The sequence below is a fragment of the Myxine glutinosa genome, unplaced genomic scaffold, assembly GCF_964187855.1.
Source record: "Myxine glutinosa unplaced genomic scaffold, kmMyxGlut1.1 SCAFFOLD_3159, whole genome shotgun sequence".
NCBI classification, from domain to species: Eukaryota; Metazoa; Chordata; class Myxini; order Myxiniformes; family Myxinidae; genus Myxine; species Myxine glutinosa.
The window spans coordinates 1470-23539 of NW_027619252.1; the positions used below are offsets into that span (position 1 = coordinate 1470).

Sequence of the window (22070 nt, forward strand, 5' to 3'; positions counted from 1 at the left end):
ACTCGACCAATCCCACTGCTCTCTCCCTCCCACTCCATATTCGACCAATCCCACTGCTCTCTCCATTCCACTCCACACTCGACCAATCCCACTGCTCTCTCCCTCCCGCTCCATATTCGACCAATCCCACTGCTCTCTCCCTCCCGCTCCATATTCGACCAATCCCACTGCTCTCTCCCTCCCACTCCATATTCTACCAATCCCACTGCTCTCTCCCTTCCACTCCATACTTCACTCGACCAATCCCACTGCTCTCTCCCTCCCACTCCATATTCTACCAATCCCACTGCTCTCTCCCTCCCACTCCATATTCTACCAATCCCACTGCTCTCTCCCTCCCACTCCATACAGAGAGACTGAGCTGTCGCCCGCAGACAGGGAGACTGAGCGGGACAGGGAGACTGAGCGGGACAGGGAGACTGAGCGGGACAGGGAGACTGAGCGGGACAGGGAGACTGAGCGGGACAGAGAGACTGAGCGGGACAGGGAGACTGAGCGGGACAGGGAGACTGAGCGGGACAGGGAGACGGAGCGGGACAGGGAGCCGGAGCGGGACAGGGAGACGGAGCGGGACAGGGAGACGGGGCGGCACAGGGAGACGGAGCTTTTTCACGTGTACTTACTTGTACACGGGTACTTACTTTTTCACGTGACTAATTTTGGGAATGCTCCTCACCGTGAATGGAACATCCATCTTTGGGAATGCTCCTCACCATGAATTGAACATCCATCTTTGGGAATGCTCCTGACGGTGAATGGAACATCCATCTTTGGGAATAAACCAATAAACCAACAAAGCTCGGTCAGGGACTGTCGCCCGCACCTTTGGAGGCAGGATATAGTGCATTATTAATTTATGATATATAATGACGCTCGATTTTGGTGCACTGTTCGTGCCTTCAACCCGTATGACAGCCGCACATGACACTTACAGTTTCAGTGTGCCCGAGGACTACGACTGACGACTGACGTGACGAGTGACGAGTGACTAGCCGAAGGGTGGTTCTTCTTCTTCTTCTTCCTCTTGGGGTCAACTTCCTGGATCTGGAACGGGAAGTGATATTTTTTTCTTTTATTCTTTCCTTTACCCTGTGGATGGTCCATCGATTTTATATATAATTATAAACCGAAGGGTTTTATATATATATATATATATATATATATATATATATATATATATAAGTCCTTAAGGGTCAACGAGATTATTTAAATATCCTTCAAAAAAACAACAACATTTCATTTTATGGCCGTTGAATGTGACGTCACGACAAGGAACGGTGGACGATTTCAAATGCATAAATTCGCTTTTCAGTGATTAATTATTGATTAATTGGTTTGGATTCAAAAGGGTGGAGGCCCGGGTGCCCGGGGCGTCCGCCCGGACGTCTTTAGCGTGAGGCTCATTTTCCGCGGCGCAACACCTGCGGGGGCCCAGGGTCGAGGATTCGAACCTTTGCCGTTTACAGCTCTCGAGTACGCATCGTTGATACGTCATCGTGGCCCGCCTTAGCCCGGTGCACCACGACGCCTCCACCGATTGGAGTTCACTTGGAACATGCATTTAACCCCCATGTGATTGATCTAGTTAGGCAGCTTAGCAATAATTTCTGGGGGAACGACTTTACAAAACTACCATTTTTATTTTCGTGCTTATGGACCAAACTTTTACAAATAACACTGCATGTGATAGTCAGGTGGCTTAGCAACAATTTTTAGGCGTAATGTTACAAGCCGGACAAAAGTCCCAAATTTGGTATGGAGCTTCGTTTGGACCTATCAATTGATTTTAGCCGAGGAGCCATCCTGACCGTTTCAGATTTTCCAAGATGTTGGCCAAAATTCAAAATGCCACCAGCAAAACTGAAATATCATATATCTCTGGCTGTAGAAGTCACAGATAGACAAATGAGGTATCAAATCAGGGGTTTTTGAGGTCAGTGAAACTGATTCAGGGAAAGGTACATTTCATATGTCACTTATTTTCGAGATGACGTCCAAAATCCAATATGGCCACCAAGGAAAATCATACTATAATGCAAGGACTTGAAAAGTTTGTTCGCCTAAGGCTCAGGCATCGAAGGATGGATTAACTTGACACTTTGCACACCTATAGATATCGTTTTAGTGGGGCGGCTTAGCCCAAATATTCAAAAGAATTGTGCATTTTGTGATACAAGCACCAAATTTGGCACACTAGTAGACTATCATATTATGAAAAGATCTGGATATTGGGCCATCTCAGATTCAGAGATTTGATTTTTGCAAGATTTGCAGATTTTGCAAGCTGAGATTGCAACGCCAGGGACGGCCGACTCCTTCCTACGAGCTGCCCACGTCACCCGCACAAGAAGAGCTCATCAAATCACTGCAGCGGCACTGCACATCCTGCAACACCGTGCGTATGAACGCCACTGTATGACATATGCTGATGATGCAGAAGACCTGCCTGAGTTCGAAGACTGGTGTCACCAGAGAGGAGAAGACATTCCCAACTTTCAGTACTGGGCAACTGTGCTGGAACTAGAGATGTTGGTACTGGTCTACGTGCGTTCTCTGCGGCAGGCTTCATTCACGACGTACCTTGATGCCCTGACGGAACTGGTCCCATGGTTCCATGCCTTAGACCACACACACTATGCCAGGTGTGTCCCTGTTCACCTGAGGGACACGGTTGCACTCCCAATGAAGCACCCAGATGTAGCCAGAGAATTCAGGGCTGGCAACTTCACTGTACAGAAGACGAAGAAGGTGTTCTCTTCGATCCCAATCGAATCGAAATCTTGCAAAAATCAAATCTCTGAATCTGAGATGGCCCAATATCCAGATCTTTTCATAATATTGTTACAGACGCGGTTGTGGATGTTGGTCTACCGAGCGGTTTGGTATGACCGCGCCTGCACGTTTACCCGATTATACTCGAACGTTGACTAAGTCGCGCTATGCTAAATCAATGATGGAAAAGGACACAACGGCTGGGATTAAAATGACACGACACCAAGGGTTCAGTTCTCAAGACCTCCGGAGGAGGTTATAATATTGCGGAAGGTCAGATTACAGGAATGAGAGGGACAGCATAGAAAGACAGGCACTTAGACACACTCTTATATTAGCCCCGACAGACGACAGATAAACGGGACAAAACTGACTCACACGGGGATTGATGGCAAGGAAAGCGGGTAGTCGATGGCTCAAGGTGCACTCTTGGCTCAAGGACAGAATCGACCCGCTCCGGTCCAGAGATGCGGGAGGCCTCACTCAGCGCTCGAAGGTCGTGACTTGTCTTCTTCAGTCGGGGGCGCATCTCACGTCACGTCCGGTAAGTGGCTGCGTATATCCGGCGGGGAGTGACACGCCCTCGGCTCGTTAGCTCCGCCCCAGATGGAATCGGCCCGTTGCTTCTCATTGGGTGCGTGCGGGGGGGTTACCGGCTCTGCCCTTGACGAGGGGCTGACAGGGAGCCCCTTCGTGGTAACCCCGTCGGAGCGCATGGTCATGGCGGCTAACCGAGCCGGTGTGAGGACGCACACTCCCCCGCGCCGCGCCGCCCCCATCTCCTCTGTTGTTGTAGTTGTAGTTGTTGTTGTAGTTGTTGTTGTTGTTGTTGTAGTTGTTGTTGTTGTTGTTGTTGTAGTTGTTGTAGTTGTTGTTGTTGTTTCATGGGGAAGATGGGAGGAGGTAAGGGGAGGTCCTAAACTCACTACTGGTGCCATACGATCACATTCTGGTGCAACGAAGAGTCAGAATTAATGGAAACGAGTCCTTAACTGACATAGACTAAGAATAACTAGCAAGATGTCCCATAGTTGTCTACGTGAGATGCGGTGAACCTGGGCACGACATTTAATGGGGGAAAAAGGGGAAGGTCGGTTCTACAGAGTGTTATTTACAGGCAATGGGACTAGGGAATGGGGGATTGGGGATAGTTGGGGAGTATTGGGGAAATAGGGGAGTATTTACAAGCGGATATTGAGGCCAAGTCCCATATCCGCAACATTGCACCCTTCTCTACCCTCGGGGCGTCCCGACCCGATAAATTTTTACCTATTTTAGTGTGGCACTCAGATGTAGTTCCCTCTACTATTAACTCTACCCTGAGTGCGACAGTTTTACAGATATTCACAAATGAGTAAATATGTCCCCCTGCGACGTTGCACCCTTCTCCTCACAGAAACACACCCACAGGATAACCGAATCCGGAAAGAATTCGCAAACTAAACATACAGCCGGTAGGGAGCATTATTTACACAAGACTACGCTGATATTTACACTACGATCCAGGACCTGTTTTTGGAGGAACACATGCAGATGTTATGCATAGAGAGAGCACGCATGCCAGCATCGATACACCAACCCACGAGTGCTCTGTGGCCTTATGGCCTTTAATAATGTGCAGAGCACCCCTTCCAAGCATCAAAAGCACCACCCCATAACACAGTCAGCACCATCCGGTGCACCAATAAAGTGTTTATAAATCACCGGTGGTGTCGCAGCCGGCCGATGTTCTGCCGCTGGTCTTGCCTTCGTGTGGTGCACTTGGTGTTCTTGCCTCTTTCAAAAAAATAAAGAAAGGCGCCAACCGCGTCCATTTCTGTATTGTGGCCGTCAGGGGGCCAACTATAAGTGGTTCACCTTGTATGGCATAGGTGCCACGTTGACCCATAGGTCCATCCACGGGTGGTGCTTGGCCGCAAAAGAACTGCGGTCCATTGTGGGTGGCCACCAACATTGCGGTCCATATGGTGTATCGATCCAGGCAGCAAGCAGCGAAAGTGCAGGCCCACAACTGCGTAGCCAGCACCTCTCTCTCCTCTCTCTCTACCCCAAAGCCAGATCCTCAGAGGTGGGAGACAAAAGAAGCAGACAAGTGAGTAAGGTGGTAAGGGCGCAAAAGTGCACGCAATGTAAGGTAATGCACACTGGGGGCACATGGGAACCAGGTGAGACAGGTACGTTCCTACCGTACGCCCCCCCCCCCCCCCACCAGGTAACCTACATGGCCCCTCCCTTACCCCTTACTGTATCCACAAAACACAACACTACCCATAAACATCTACTTTACAAATCAACAAACGTCCCTACTGTCTTCCCCGTTCCTCCCATATACCAAATTCGTCTTCTCTCCCTCCTAACCAATCAAATTTGCCATTTTCAACTCATCAAAATTTGCCATTACCAATTCATCATCAGTCCCTCCTAGGGAGGGAGAGATGGAATCACCCCAATGTCTCATCCACGTCGTGATGCGTCTCACCAATCCACACAGCAATTCTCATTTCCTGCACACAGAACAAAGAAAACACAGGTGTGGAGTCATCATCATCACCACAGGTAAGTGGCTGCGTATGGTGCGACAGGTTCATCAATCCTAACTATTTCCTAAATGACTTTAACAACTTTACACTACCCGGGGTCTTTCTCCGGCCAAACCATTGGCCCTCTTACACTATGGGTTCTAAAAACCAATTCCCATTGGCCAAACTGTGGTGCTTTTCAATTTGGGGTCTCACTCCCCCGATTCATCTCCCGGTGCCCTCGCACAATTTCTGGGCTGTGGCGTGTACCTCTCCCAGTGGGTCTACCCACCTGCACACCTCCACCACTGCAGTTGCCTCCGAGCTTACCTGCTCCTTACCCTAACCTAACTACCTGGGGAAGGCCCTCTGGCGCTCTCCCCACTCGGTGCCCTCTCTGGCACTGGGCTGCCCGATCCACACCCGGGATCCTCAGGCACCCACTCACAACTATCGGCTCCCAGAGCCCACCTGCGGCCTCACCTGGCCGACATCCTCACAGTGGTGGAGTGCCCAACCAACTACACACACTAACAGGCTACACGCCCAGCCATTTCCACAACACTAATGCACCCATCCAAATACCATTCTGTCACCCGCACCACAGATGCCAATATCCAACCACAATTTACCTATACCCTCTACCTAACACTTACACTACCCGCCCCGGGTACTCGTGAAAGGGGTCCACTCTTCCCCCATCCACACCTTCGCACCATGCACACCACTCCGTACCAATTACTCCAACTCTCTCCACACACCTTTACTTGCACACCTGTGCTCTCACACCTGGTGCCACCTGCACCCTTCTCTCCCCAAGCGCATTCGCGCTGATCCACAACACTCACTACTCACACACTGCTCCACACACCTGTCCAGTTGCACACCTGTGCAATCACACCTGTTCAATTCTCACACAGCATCATCTCACCTAACTACTCCCCTCTGAAACTTGCGCTTCCCAGTCGTCCCTTTAAACTATTGCGCTCCCACGTCATTATCATCCACACTAATCTACCTGCGTCCCCACTACAGGTATCAGTCACTAACTAAACTTAACGTCACCTAATGTCATCTTCGCTAGATCCCTACAATATAACCTAACCCACCCGGGCTAGTTTTCACTGCCATCAACCCCATAAGCTATTGCGCATTTGCCCCCACCTATGGGAAGGGTGGCAGGGATGCCAGCCTTACCCACCGGGCCCATCGCTCACTACCAATTTCGCACATCAAATTTCAACAAATTAAAAATTTGCCAATCACTACCCATCATCTGCCAATCACTACTGCCAATCCCTTGCCAATCATCAAATTTTGTTTTTCTCTAATTTTGGGTCCAAAACACTAACCTCATCACCCAGTCTACTCACTAATGCCTCTCGATGCGCCAATTCCTGTCCAAAGCCCGGCTTCGTAAAGCCAAGCCATGAATGCGGGTTGTTCTGCGCCAGCGGCTGGATGCGTCCGGCATTCGGGGCAGGGACGGGGGCTTACCCGGGCCGAGATCCCACGCACCATCTCGGCGTGGAGCCATCCAATGTCCCGATCTCGACCTGCCGGAATGCCTCAACAAAAAGTGGTCGCCATGACGACCCTTTCTATCGGGCTGCCCGCTCCGCCTAGTGGAGCACGGACGCGGCCGTTCAAAGCGAGGCCCAGCACGCACCGAGGGCCCGATTCGGCTAAAAGTCGACCTAAACTCTACCCCGTCTAACGTCGATGCTTCACCTGGACGCTTACACCCCGCGGCCCGTTCCTTGCTCACACATCCAGCCGTTTCCATGCTCCTCGTACCTTTCCTTACACACCTCGGTACACCCATTCCACTCACAGCCTTGGTCACACACCTGACCACCGAACACTTTGGCACACATTCGTTGGTCGCACACCTCACCAACACACCTCTTCGCGCCCCCTCCTCTGTGACAATCACAGGTGTGCTCTCATTCGCACACCCAACCACGTGCCTCACTACCAATTCCAGCGTGCATTCCCACTCACGCTCTACCATTCCAGATGTGCATCCTTCCATCCCAGGTGTACATCCTCGCTCACCTGTCACAACCAACTCACTCTCCTTGTCACTCTCACTACTCTCACCTCCATTCTTGACAGCGCACTCACCCTTACTCTTGACAGCGCACTCTTTCCTCATGCACCTGTCCGTCACACACCTTTCTCGCGCACACTCTCCCGTTACACCCTCTGTAACACTCACCACACCGCGCTTCCATGTGCTCCCTCGCACACGCGCTACGACCGACTCATTCTCGCCAGCACACTCACTCCTTGGCACGCACTTTTTCCTCACACACCCCAGAGTCGGACTTTCTCGCACACCTCCTTTTTCGCACACCAGACCTGTCGCACACTTCACCAACGGCCTCTCACGAACACCCGGGTCTATCTCGACCCCCAAGCTTCTTAAATCCCCTGGCGCATCATACGCACGACCATATTGGTCACCACTTACACCGGGTCCTCTTCCTTTTCGCTTCTCCTCCATCACCTGCGAATCCCTCATCCGGTTAATGAGCACATCATCACGATCCAAACACAGACTTTGGACCAATTCTTTTATCTCCTCTTTTATCTCCTTCTTATCCTCTCTCCGTCGCTTCTTAATTTCGCTCACCCCTTCTTCCACTTCTTCTAATTTCTGCTTCACCTCTTTTATTCCCCGGTACGTCTCCTCAAGCTCGTCCTCTAAGGCTACCTTGACCGTTTCCAGGTGCGTCCTCACCTGCCGGTCCTTCGTCTCCATTACCTCTACCACCTCGTCCAACCTCGCTGTCAGTCCCTCACGTACCATCTGACATTCCCTCTTTGTCGCTATTAAGTCGTTTTTTATGTCGTTTTGTGTCGCTTTTAAACCTCCTAATACCGCAGTGTTCCTTTGAACCTGCTCCGTTAGTCCTTTTTGTCCCTCCGTCAGCTGTTCCACCTCCTGCGTCAGGTCCTCTATGCCCCCTTGTAACTTTACAGTCCCCTTTCTCACCTCCTTCTCCATGTGCTCCTTACAGTGCCTCACCTCCTCGCGCACTCCTCCGACCTCCTCACTCACTCCTCTTCTGATCTCCTCTCCCATCACTTGCATCTCCTGCCCAGATGCCACCCTCATCTGCTCCATTTCCTCCCTGTGAGCATCCAGTTTAGTTTCTACCCCCATTCTGACCCCCTCTATCTGCTGCTCCATTTGTTTAACTTCCCTTTCCGCTTGGTCCCTCATGTTCCTCAATTTGCCTTCCATACTGTTTTCTAACCCTATTAACCCATTTCTCACCTCTTTTATCCCGTTGTCTAACCCCTCAAAATTATTGTCTAACTTCCCAAATTTCTTGTCTAACTCCTTAAAATTATTGTCTAACCCCTCTCCGGTACCCCTCGCTTCGTCCCTCATTACCCCTATTTTGCCCTCCAATCGCTCACCCTGAGCATCCATCCGGTTCCCCATTACCCCCAATTGCTCATTCTGAGCCTCCATCCGGTTCCCCATTTGTCCCATACTGCTTTTCAAACCTCTAATTTGGTCTCCCAATTGCTCACCCATTTGTTCCATAAGGGCCCTCATTTGCAGGAGGAAAAGGTTCGAATCCACCAGGGGCGCTGCCACGGTCGCGGGCGCGGTGACCAGCGAGGCGCCATTTTGCGCCCCCGCAACGTCGGGCGCAACGACGCTATTTTGTGCGTCTGCTACCCTCGCTGCTTCGCACTCCTCGCGTCCCTCAATTTGGTCCTGGACCGACCCTGCCTCACTCTCCCCTACCGGACCCCAGCTGTCTTGATCCGCCATAGCGCGACTTTCAAAATTCGGGTTTTTATTTCCGTAAAACAAATCAAATTTCGTCGTTATAATTTCGAGCGCGGGAAACGCGCTCCGGATCGAATTCTACCTCCCAACACCAATTGTTACCCTAGTGGTACAATTGGTGTTCCAAAATTTGGGCCTAATAAATTTAGTCCCAGGTTCGAATCCGACACTCCTGACACCAATTGTTACAGACGCGGTTGTGGATGTTGGTCTACCGAGCGGTTTGGTATGACCGCGCCTGCACGTTTACCCGATTATACTCGAACGTTGACTAAGTCGCGCTATGCTAAATCAATGATGGAAAAGGACACAACGGCTGGGATTAAAATGACACGACACCAAGGGTTCAGTTCTCAAGACCTCCGGAAGAGGTTATAATATTGCGGAAGGTCAGATTACAGGAATGAGAGGGACAGCATAGAAAGACAGGCACTTAGACACACTCTTATATTAGCCCCGACAGACGACAGATAAACGGGACAAAACTGACTCACACGGGGATTGATGGCAAGGAAAGCGGGTAGTCGATGGCTCAAGGTGCACTCTTGGCTCAAGGACAGAATCGACCCGCTCCGGTCCAGAGATGCGGGAGGCCTCACTCAGCGCTCGAAGGTCGTGACTTGTCTTCTTCAGTCGGGGGCGCATCTCACGTCACGTCCGGTAAGTGGCTGCGTATATCCGGCGGGGAGTGACACGCCCTCAGCTCGTTAGCTCCGCCCCAGATGGAATCGGCCCGTTGCTTCTCATTGGGTGCGTGCGGGGGGGTTACCGGCTCCGCCCTTGACGAGGGGCTGACAGGGAGCCCCTTCGTGGTAACCCCGTCGGAGCGCATGGTCATGGCGGCTAACCGAGCCGGTGTGAGGACGCACACTCCCCCGCGCCGCGCCGCCCCCATCTCCACTGTTGTTGTAGTTGTAGTTGTAGTTGTTGTTGTTGTAGTTGTTGTTGTAGTTGTTGTAGTTGTTGTTGTTGTTTCATGGGGAAGATGGGAGGAGGTAAGGGGAGGTCCTAAACTCACTACTGGTGCCATACGATCACAATTTCGTGCAACGAAGAGTCAGAATTAATGGAAACGAGTCCTTAACTGACATAGACTAAGAATAACTAGCAAGATGTCCTATAGTTGTCTACGTGAGATGCGGTGAACCTGGGCACGACATTTAATGGGGGAAAAAGGGGTAGGTCGGTTCTACAGAGTGTTATTTACAGGCAATGGGACTAGGGAATGGGGGATTGGGGATAGTTGGGGAGTATTGGGGAAATAGGGGAGTATTTACAAGCGGATATTGAGGCCAAGTCCCATATCTGCAACAATATGATAGTCTACTAGTGTACCAAATTTGGTGCTTGTATCACAAAATGCACAACAGGTTTGCTATGCTGCTACACTATAAGATATATTACTTTTTCGTTTGATGACAGTCGTCACAAAAACGTCAACAATGATGCCGACATATATTTCTTCGTTTTTATTTCATTCAACATTAGCCGGAAGTAAAATATGTTTCAGGAAATTACCGAGAGATATTTCTTCGTTTTTTTTATTAGTTATGTGCGCATACACTTTAAATAGGTTTATTTGAAATCTTTAATTTTCCACAATATAATTTACTTGCCATTTATCATTTGATGATTACGAGACACTTCCTCTTGAGGATAGTGACAATTCATGCGCTGCGTGGAAACTTCTATTTCCAAAATGAATGAGCCGATCGATGAAGAATGCACACTTGAACAGGATGTAGCAAGAAAGCGAATGAGACGGGCGAACGAGTGCGTCGACGAACGTCAATGCAAACTTGCGGGGTCACCCGTGGGAATCCCACGGGCATGGATGTGTGTGACATTTCGACATATTGAGTTAGATGCTGCACATTCATTTTTACAAAATGGTTACTGGCAAGTCATCAGATCCAGAAATGGTGTAATGAACACAATTTATTTACGCGCAAGCAAGAAAGCAAGACGGCCCGATTTCCGATTCCGACGGGCGAGACGGGCCGACGGGCGAGACGGGCCGATTTGGAGCAAGAAAAAGAACGAGACGGGAGAAAAACGAGAGAAACGAGACGGGGAAAGCCGATTGGAGAGGCGAGTGAGGAGCGATGGGAGAGGCGAGTGAGGAGCGATGGGAGAGGCGAGTGAGGAGCGATGGGAGAGGCGAGTGAGGAGCGATTGGAGAGGCGAGTGAGGAGCGATTGGAGAGGCGAGTGAGGAGCGATTGGAGAGGCGAGTGAGGAGCGATTGGAGAGGCGAGTGAGGAGCGATTGGAGAGGAGAGTGAGGGTTTGGAGAGGAGAGGTGTGTGAGGGATTGGAGAGGTGAGGGATTGGAGAGGAGAGGAATGTGAGGGATTGGAGAGGAGAGGAGTGCTAGGTGGAGAGAGGAGAGTGTCAGGTGGAGAGAGGAGAGTGTCAGGTGGAGAGAGGAGAGTGTCAGGTGGAGAGAGGAGAGTGTCAGGTGGAGAGGAGTGAGGGGCCACATATTATGTGAAAGAAATAAATTGTGTTCATTGCACCATTTCTGGATCTGATGAATTGCCAGTAACCATTTTGAATGTGCAGCATCTAACTCAATATGTCGAAATGTCCCACGGGTGACCCCACTATATTTCTTCGTTTTTATTTCATTCAACATTATTATCCGGAAGTAAAGGTTCACATGTTCATTTCACGTGTGCAAAAACAAACTCCATTTCACGTGTGCATGGACATGAAACACAGACGGGAAATTGCTAAGAGATATTTCGTTCGAAGCAATTCTACACCGCCCAAATAAAATATTTCACCGATACACCGAGCGAATTTCAGCGAATTTCAGCGAATTTCACCGAGTTTCAGGAAATTACCCAGAGATATTTCTTCGTTTTTATTTCATTAGTTACTAGCAGAAGTACTCAGCGTTGCCGGCCGGGGGAAGGGGGAAGGGCACGTACACTTTAAACATGTATATACATGTGGGATGTGGGATATATACATGTGGGACGTGTGTGTGTGTGCGTGTGCGCGTGTGTGTGTGTGTGTGTGTGTGTGTGTATGTGTGTGTGGGGGTGTACATGTGTGTATGTGTATATGTGTATGTGTGTGCATGTGTGTCGGTGTACATGTGTGTGTACACATGTGTATGTGTGTGTATATATGTGTCTATGTGTATATATGTGTGTGTCTGTATGTGTGTATATATATATATATATATATATATATATATATATATATGTGAAGAATCAGCTCTTCGTTTGCAAAAGAAGTCCACAATAGCCTGGAATGGCGCAGCTTTATTAAAGAACCAACTTATACAGATCCGGAGGAGGCCAAGACATCTATAGCAAGAGCCAGTCTCATGCCACGTCAAGCCTTCCTGAAAACACATTGATTCCCAGTCCATTTATATAGGGACACGTTTTATCAGGAAATCTCCGAGGGAACAAACAACACTGGGAGAGGTTCCTCCCACCGTTATCATTCGGGGGAGTCAGCCCGTCCTTATCATTTGGACCAAATGTTTCTCTGGGCTCCGAGAAAACAGAAATGTAACTCACAATGAGGAGAGTGTATGCTTAGCCAAACAAACCCATATATTTTATGGGTTTGTGTACATGAGTAATCCAAAGCATGTTTATACAGAGTCATGCGTTGCTGAGATTAAAACAAAATATATATGGTTAACGATCATGTCATTCTACTAGCATTACGCTAAAACAAGCGCATGTGGGCGTGGTTTTACGACCAGCCTCGAAAAAAGCACACGTATACAATTTTGTTCAGCATGACCTCATTTTAAGCCTTTCCTCATCCAAAACTAAAACGAAGCAAAAACCCTTTATTTACTTTATGAAATAGCATTTTTAGACATCATATAAATCATAACACATTAGCACCCAACGTCTATAACTGAACTTTAGGCAATAACAAATCTACTACTTGACATTCCTTCCTCTTGTCTCGTCGAGACAAAGTATCTTAAGAGACAACGTGCCACATCGGGCTTTATTGAAAAATAATTGTGTAATGCGGGTATTGAAAAAATAATTGTGTAATGCGGGTATCTCCCAAGGGCATATTGTGCGCCCAAAGCGCCTCGCCCGTGCATTTGGCGAACGTGTCGTGTGGTGCGTGCTCGGAGCCTGAGGGCTCAAAACATGAAAGTTCATTAACGTTTCGGATCCACAACGAAGACGTCTGGTCCAGATGAGGTTCTGCTCCGCCAGAGGGTGCATCACTTCCCCTGCGGAACTGGCTCCCCCCACCCTTTGCAGACGCAGTCCTTGCAGATCTTCGAAGTTAATCAACGGTCATGCCCATGAGGTCCCTCACGTGTTGCTGTTCTGGGGAATACAAAATGTCGTCAGTATCTTGTGTCTCAATTTCCTGGTCAGGGTACAGAGCGTAAAAATCCGAATCCGAATCACTTGAAGCAAAGAGATCCGCAACATGTGGATCAAAGAGATCCGAAACATTTGGATCAAAGAGATCCGAAACATTTGAAGAAAAGAGAGGGACTTCCTTTATGTCAAAGTCTCCCATGGGCGCCTGGTCGGCTTGCGGGTCGAGGACATCCGCGTCGGGTCCCTCAACCGCCAGACCCAGTGTCGCAATCAGATCCATAGTTGGGTCGGAAGGGGGCGTGCAGCTGTCAGCTTGTAATACATAAGCAGCGTTAGCCAGTACACGCAAGGGGTTTATAGCACAAGTATCACAGTCATCACATACACCGTTACAGGCAGCAGCCAGTTCCCACATGGGATCCACACAAGTATCACAGTCGTCACAAAATTCAATACAATTTTCTGGAGCGCTGGTCGCAACTGCCTTGTTGAAGGACCCGTTCAGGTCGACGGCCTCTGTGGTCAGAGCCATAGTTGTTGTCGGCGGCTTCTTCACTTTCCATCCTGTAAAATACTTTCTCATATAGAGGAGGACTAGAGATTTCATTAGTGCCCCCCAAATTACTACCCCGATTATCACAGCCAGTGCGGTCAATAACCACTTCACTATGGTGCCCGTCCATCCCTGGAACCAGTCAGTGAGCCAGCTAAATGTATAAGAATTTTCGCGCGCGATCCGATCGATCCAATAGTATGTCATGAGCCGTAGCGGTGTCGTTTGCCACCTTTTCTAGGGCCAAAGCCAATTTATCTATCCGGAAACTATCCATGACTGTGCCCGCTCCTGGGAAGAAGAAACCAAACACCTTTTCCCATAGACTCCCGTGTAGTTTAGTGGTTCCATCTTCGTTCATGACTGACCTCTTATAACGCCTGTCCAAGGACTTTGGGTCTCGCTCATCCAGTATCTCAACGTCAGGAAGAACTGAACCCAGATAACATGTGCCCCCCCAATTATTTGGTAAATAGGGGTAAGCCTTGTCGCCGCATATAAACATTGTCCCATGGGGTGGGACCAGGTGGGTGGATAAGCACTGGAGTCCCTTTACCACCCCATTAATCCTACTAACCCCCCTAGAGAATGTTATAGCCGTTATGTTGTGGTTGCGTTTATCTTGCAGTACTATTCGTAATGTAATCCCCGAGCTCCCTTGTCCCAGCTTCCCGGGGAGAGTGTAGGCGCATTCTGATTCTCCCATACGCAAGTGGCCGGAACCCTGGAGGCAGACCCTCCCTTTCTGTGGTTTGACCCAGACGGGGGCAGGCCTCTCGGCCACATGGGCAATCATTGACGGGCGATAATTAAATTGTCGATTGCAACTCTTGCCGTTGTCAACCCCTTCTCTTTCCAGCGTGGTGACTAAACATGGGGGATCGATAGGTTGTGAGCAGAGGTCATTGAGGGACAGAGGTAGCACTATCATGTGTATTCCTGTGGTGCCTGCTTGGGGAAAGCGCATGCACGACCAGCGGTGTGTCCTATTTTGAATTGTTGCCACCTCCCTGGCCACTTTCCAATATGTGTTTTCCCCCCTCTTTGGGGCCTTATTCTGGGGGTGTGGCGTGAGTATGTATTCGTTGCATCGTATGTAGTTCTTTTCGCCACCGGCCGCGCCAGGGGTCCAGACGCTGCACCGGACCTGCATAGTCATGCCTTTCTCTAGGCGCGTGCGTGTTTGTAGCTTAAAATCAGGGGTTCCCCATTGGTATCCTGGTTGGGCCAAGGTCTTAATGCTAGCTTGCCCGTCTTCCCGGAACTCTCGTTGCTTTTGTAGTATCATGCCAACGCGTCCAGGCCCTGCCGACAGTGCTAGCCAATTTATGTTCACCCAATTTGTGTGCAGGGCTTTCTGTTCGAAACATGGTAGTGATACTCTTTGTCCCCATGTTACGGTGAGGTGTCGGGTTTCGTTTTCGCATCTGTGGTGTAGTGTTTGGTGCTTGTATGGCCAACTTACAGTGCGTGGCGTGGATCCACGAAGTCTTGCCCTCGCAAAAGACTGCCGTTGGTGTAGTCAGCAACACCTGGACTGGTCCCTTCCACCTTGGTTCCAAGGCGTTCTTGCAGGTGAAGTGCTCCACGAACACCTGGTCTTTTTCCTCTGGTGGAACACCTGGTCCACAAGTCTCCTGGGAGCGCCTGGTCTACAGGTCTCCAATTTCCTAATCCACTTTTTTCAAGTGGATCCAATTTTATCCAATATTCAATTTTTTTAAATTCAATCCCATTTAATCCAGTCCAATTCAAATTAAATTCAATCCTTCTCTCAGCATCCCATTACCTGTTTCCAACATCAATAAAAATAAAATTATAAAATTAATAAAAAATCAATCATCTCAACTCTCAAATCGAATCAAAAAATAAAAATAAACGAAAATTACTTCAGCGAGAGTTTCAACTAGAATTAACACAAACAAACCACCATTAACCTCCATTAACACAAACAAACCACCATTAACCTCCATTAACCTCCCCCTATTATTTATTTATTTTCACGAATAAACAAATAATAGAAATAACCTGGTCTACTTCCAATTTCAATTCTGGTCAGTTCTGGTGTCTGGTCACACACAATGTTTTCCTCACCCACTGTGATTCGCTCAAAATAGATTCTCACTGTTATGTCTGAAATTAAGCTACCCTACTGGGTATTCGTGAAGGGGGTCCATCTTTCCCAACCCCTTCCTTCACACCAGCCACTTCACGTTGTCCACCATACTCACTGAATTGTCATCAATTCTGAAATTCGTCTCATGAAAACACATCCCAGAGTCTAGTGTAACAGCCAGACAAACACATAGACATGCTGAAGACCCCAGGGTACCCATCAAACTAGCTTGTCCCCAGATCAACAACACAGCGAAACATGTAAGTTTACTAAAATAATCACTTACTCATAACTAGCTGGATAACTAGCATAACTAGCTCAACACCTGGAACTCATAACTAATACTCATACCACTAATTACTCATAATAACTCATAATTACTTCTGTAATTACTCATGCCAATACTTACTCAAAATAATGTAATATCCCAATCTTCACCCCTTATGCAAATCGAAGCACCCCGGACAACCCACAACCAATATCAACCACTGTAGCCGCCTTCCCCTCCAGGCAGCCACACGCAGCCACATACATCTCCATCCACGTCACACAAGACAACAGCCAACGAGTGTGTCCACCACACAGAAACCTTTGGCAATGCAACAACCGAACTCCCAGACAACCAACAACAAAACCCAATCCATCTCCATGGCTCATCAAGCAGTTCCAACTTAATCCAGCTTCACATACCGATTTCCCCAAAAACTCGTGAAACTTCACCCCCATTCTGGAAAAACCCTGGACTAAACCCTGACACCCTAAATAACTTCAGACCCATCTCCAATCTACCCTTTCTGTCAAAAATTTTGGAACGTGCTGTGGCCACTCAACTCAAACATCACCACTCTGCCAATAACCTGTATGAAACATCCCAATCCGGATTCTGCTCCAGCCACAGTACTGAAACTGCTCTCCTCAAAATCACCAGCGACCTTTTCTCTCCTCTGATGCCGGCAACCTCAACATTTTCATCCTCCTCACCTCGACGCCTCCTTTGACATCATCAATCACACCATCCTCCTCACCCTGTTTAGACCAGCTTGTGCCTATTAAACCCAAATTAGTTCACCCCCAAGCCTACAAGGACCACCTACAGCACTGCAAAGATGTCCTCTACTCCACCTACTACCCTCAAATTATCCACTCTGGCTCCGGAATCCCAAAAGCACTCTTCTCTACAATAAACAAACTAAATAAACAAACTTTACAACGTGAACAAACTCCTCAGCTCCCTGGATACCACCACCTTGCTCCACACACCTGTTGGTGCACACCTGTGCACTCACACCTGGTGCCACCTGCACCCTCCTTCCTTCCTGGACCATTCATCCAAAGCAAAATTGACAGCATCTACAACAGCTTAATCACCACAATTCACTCCCCCTTAAGGTGTCCCCCAAGGTTCAGTTCTTGGCCCCCTCCTCTTCGTCCTGTACCTATCCCCCCTTGGTCACTTAATCCGTCATGCACCATAGCCAATGCACCATGGTCTCCAATTCCACTGCTTCACCGATGACATCCAGCTTTTTCATCTCCACCAAATCGTGCTCCACCACCACCCACTCTATCCTGACAAACTGCCTAACTGAAATAAAATTCTAGCTTCAGATCAGGCCATCCCGGCCATCGCACCAATCTTCATTCCCCCCAACATCGATGGTTTCCCAGTATCCACATCCGGAATCTTGGCATCATCATTGACCAAAACCCTCTCCTTTGAAAAATACACTAAACAGATCATAAAGACCTTAAACCTTAATCATAAAAACTGAAAAATGCTTCGCCATGGAATAGTCCACCACTCATATAAATAATCATAAGAGTTCTGCGAAACATCTCCATCTTTAAAACTTAGCCAACCATTTTTAAACCACATGTTTTCCCCCCAGAAACAAGTCACATTCTTTGTATATTGCCAACATTGTTCATCGTTTAAGTATCATCCAGAACTAAATTTTTATAAACCATCAACTTGTAGATGCATTTATTTATATCCCATTAACCCAAGAACTCTCAATTGCTTGGTTATATTTTAGTAATGTCATATATCCATATTTCTTTTCCAAATTGTTCCTGATATACACATTAATCCCATCTGTCTTCGTTTCCAGATGAACTCAAATCAGGAAATCAACACAAATCCTTATTACCTCCAATCAATTCAAAATTAAATCAAACAATTCAAAACCAGATCGGATCAGCGATCAGAAATCACTTTTCCAATCAACACATTCCAAGCAACAATTCATTCAAAGACCAAGCTTAAAAACACAACTCTCATCTTACTGTGACAAATAAGCAACCAACCTACTTCACACTAAAACAAATAACTTTTCATCACCCCTTTCTTCTCCACCGCCTCTTACACTTAAACAGATCATAATTACTCACTCATACACTATTGCCCATCACCCAGTTGCCCCAAACCCAAACACAGGTTTGAAATCCCAGTAGGTTGTTCTTCAATCCCAACCATCATGTGATCCCAACATCTCTCCATTTATTTCGTTCCTCATGGGGTTGGTGTTTTATGGCCTTTACCTCTTACCCAATCACACTGCACATTATTCCCCGTCCTTGATGGATAATTTTACATCCAGATGGGCACAGCATCCCATTTTTGGCGACCCAGCCCTAAAACAAGCCCCTGGACTCCTTGCAGGCTGGACCAAAACCCCCGGTTTAACGTGACTCAAATCCATCTCAAATCCCCACAGCTCGATCGAACACGTCACTGTACTCGACCCGGTTAAATTAAATTCCAAGCGTACTGTACCTGACTGACGCTTCCACAACAACAAAAAACTCGATATTCTCTGTCCACTAATTATGTACATGATTTTGGTTTTACCCACAATATAATGTCCCGATATTCTCCAGATTTAAGTCCTATATATCCTGTCGTTAAAGCAACACCCTGTAGACTGACTCCGCCTGTCGTTCTTCCAAGGTTAGTGAATTGCCTCTGACCTCTTACCCTTACATATCTCGAACAAAGGTCAAATAAACTTCGAAAGGTCAAACTTCAAATTGGGGTAACCAGCGCTTTATTATCCCACAAGTAATGCAAGTCCGGCGACAATGGACAAATGACCATTAATGTGGCTCTACATAGCATAATGCTAACTTCTACGAATCCAACAACCGTCACACTTCGTCCAAGGACCTTCCGTACGAGGCGTGCTTCACAATGCCCATCGCACATCCTTCCTCGTTCGCACAACGCTTCATCAACGCACCTCCTCGCGTCCACACCTTGGCACAAGCCACACCACATACCGACAGTTGAAACCTCGACCGTCCTCCTTCCTCGGATCAGCGTTCTGTTGAAAACGTGACATTTCTGCTCAAATTATTGAATTTCCAAATACTCTCCCTGCAGCGCCCGTGAGGCAGCTTGTCCCACATTATCTGCCCTCAGACCCATATGTGTTTTAATAACAACCTTACCAGCATACTAAATCTGTGTCCGCATCGATCAACACAAATGCATCGATGCATCTTCCAGCCGCCACTCCGCACTGTACCTTACTGTATGAACAAGACTTCCTGTTGGAACTTGACTCCGGAAATTAATTACTCTGTCTTGAAATCGTTTATTTTAGCCATCTTAAATAAATCCATCCATCTATCCATCTTATAAATCCATCTTAAATAACGTATTCGTCCTGTGACATTGCCTGGCATATATGTCGCAGCCGGCCACTATTCCGACATGGCTCATGACTCATGTCTAATTCTGACAAGAAGATGAAGGATGAAGGACATGACATGAAGAAGAAGATTCTGACAAGATACTGACATGTGAACGTCCGACATCCAGCAAAGTCGAAATGACCCACAATGCATTTGGGCACACACTTCCTCTGAGAGTGGGCGAGTTATCGCCGGCACTCTGAGCAACCTCATCGCACCCGACCCCAAAATGCACTATATGACACCAATTTCAAAGGTGAGCTGCCTCAGCGATACATCCCACACATACAATCCACAATATCTGCCATTGAATGAACTCTTCAATTCAAGTAAAACACACATATTGATTCGAATTCTGCAACCATCTCCAAGAAACCGCTTCATATCAACAGTAGATCGACAAGGGCACTCCGGGTGCTTTCCTGACCCGATTTATATCAATTCGCTTCCCAAACAACTCCCAAACAGATGAAAATCCGGACTCAGTTCAGGACCTCGCCTGTTCTCTCGGATAGACGTTAAAATGGACATTCCCGGCCTGAATTTCCCCCAAGTCGAGCAGATCACTTACAAAGCTTCACACCGAAACCCTCTGCTTTGCACATGACACACAGACAAACACATTGGCCAGACACACACGTCAATTAACATCCCAATATACATTCGTTCCTCATTCATGTTACGTCTCTCATTCAAGGAAAAGGATTTTTTGGGACGGGTTTGGACGGGGGGTGGGTTGAGGTGAAAAAAAGGGAAGGCAGGGTGGGGTGTTGGGGTGTTGCCTAGAGCCCCGGGGCTGAGCTCAGGTCTTGGGGGGGGGTGGGGGGTTTGTTGCCTAGAGCCCCGGGACTGAGCTCAGGTCTTGGGGGGGGGTGGGGGGTCTTGGTCTGGTATCTGGTCCAGCGGCATCACTCGCTGTTTTACTTGTTTAACTACCTCCTTAATTGTTTTGTCCTGAACTTTGCTTCCTGAACTTGCTTCCTTTGGCTCTGAAGCTTCAAATTCCTACAATGCAGCTCCTGCTTCAATTTTCAATATTTCAAAACCTAACCTGTCCTTCTCACCCTGTGGCCACCTGGCCCATTTCCTGTGAGCTTATTTATTTTCTCTTGTCCACCAGATCCTGGCCTGCTTTATCTGGACCTCTTGTCTAGAACTTAGTCTAGAGCTTCCTGGCTTGACCTCGTAGTTGTCACTACCTTCTTGTCAAACCTACCTGGTACCTACGCATTTCACCCTTCCTGGCCATGTCCCTTTGGCCGTCTAAGTTTAGCCACAGCCCTTCGTTCCCTGGCATGCAATGGCATACCCCATCTTGTCTCTGGGCTGTTCCTTCCTGGAAAAATCTTGGCCACCCGGTTTCAACCTATATGGCTGTCCGACCTCATTTTCCCCTCTCCCTTGTTAAGTTATAACGTTACCCTTACCGAACGTTATCTTCACCGATATCTTCACCGATATCCTGCGCAAATCCTTTTACTGGCCATGTTCCTATGGCCCTCTTAAGTTCTACCTAAGTTAGCCACAGCCCTTCGTTCCCTGGCATGCAATGGCATACCCCATCTTGTCTCTGGGCTGTTCCTTCCTGGAAAAATCTTGGCCACCTGGTTTCAACCTATATGGCTGTCCGACCTCATTTTCCCCTCCTGGTGCTAACTGTAACTTTAAGCTTACTGTTAAGTCCTTACTGGTTTATCCTTACTTGTTTATCCTGGCTTTAACAAAGCTACGCCATTCTGAGGCCTAAATGAGCCTCTACTTACAATTTCTGTTCGAGTGCAGACAGCGGGGAAGACAAGGAGACTGAACCCGCTCGAAGGAGGAAGGTACGAATTTGGAATAATAGCCCTCTAATATAAAACAACTCCCACCTTTAATCAAATCAGCGTGCCGGCGCCGGCCTCAGGTCAGCCTTCCTCCTGTCCATCGGGCTCCGTTTCCCGTCCTCCGCGTCTGTTGACACCCCACTCCTGGTACCATCTGTGAAGAATCAGCTCTTCGTTGCAAAAGAAGTCCACAATAGCCTGGAATGGCGCAGCTTTATTAAAGAACCAACTTATACAGATCCGGAGGAGGCCAAGACATCTATAGCAAGAGCCAGTCTCATGCCACGTCAAGCCTTCCTGAAAACACATTGATTCCCAGTCCATTTATATAGGGACACGTTTTATCAGGAAATCTCCGAGGGAACAAACAACACTGGGAGAGGTTCCTCCCACCGTTATCATTCGGGGGAGTCAGCCCGTCCTTATCATTTGGACCAAATGTTTCTCTGGG

General features: G+C 48.1%; 1 protein-coding gene across 2 annotated transcripts in view; it reads right to left on the reverse strand.

Annotated features, from left to right (window-relative positions):
* Positions 1 to 626: 626 nt before the first annotated feature.
* Positions 627 to 22070, reverse strand: part of LOC144888243 (uncharacterized) — a 45447-nt gene continuing 24003 nt past the window's right edge. The window contains exons 3-4 of one of the 2 annotated variants that reach the window (XR_013621710.1): positions 933 to 1044; positions 627 to 731 (exon numbers count right to left, since the gene is read on the reverse strand). The gene's annotated coding sequence lies outside the window, so the exon portion shown is untranslated. Of the gene's footprint in view, positions 732 to 757; positions 824 to 932; positions 1045 to 22070 lie in introns of those variants that run through there. The other variant, XR_013621709.1, reaches the window with a different exon arrangement.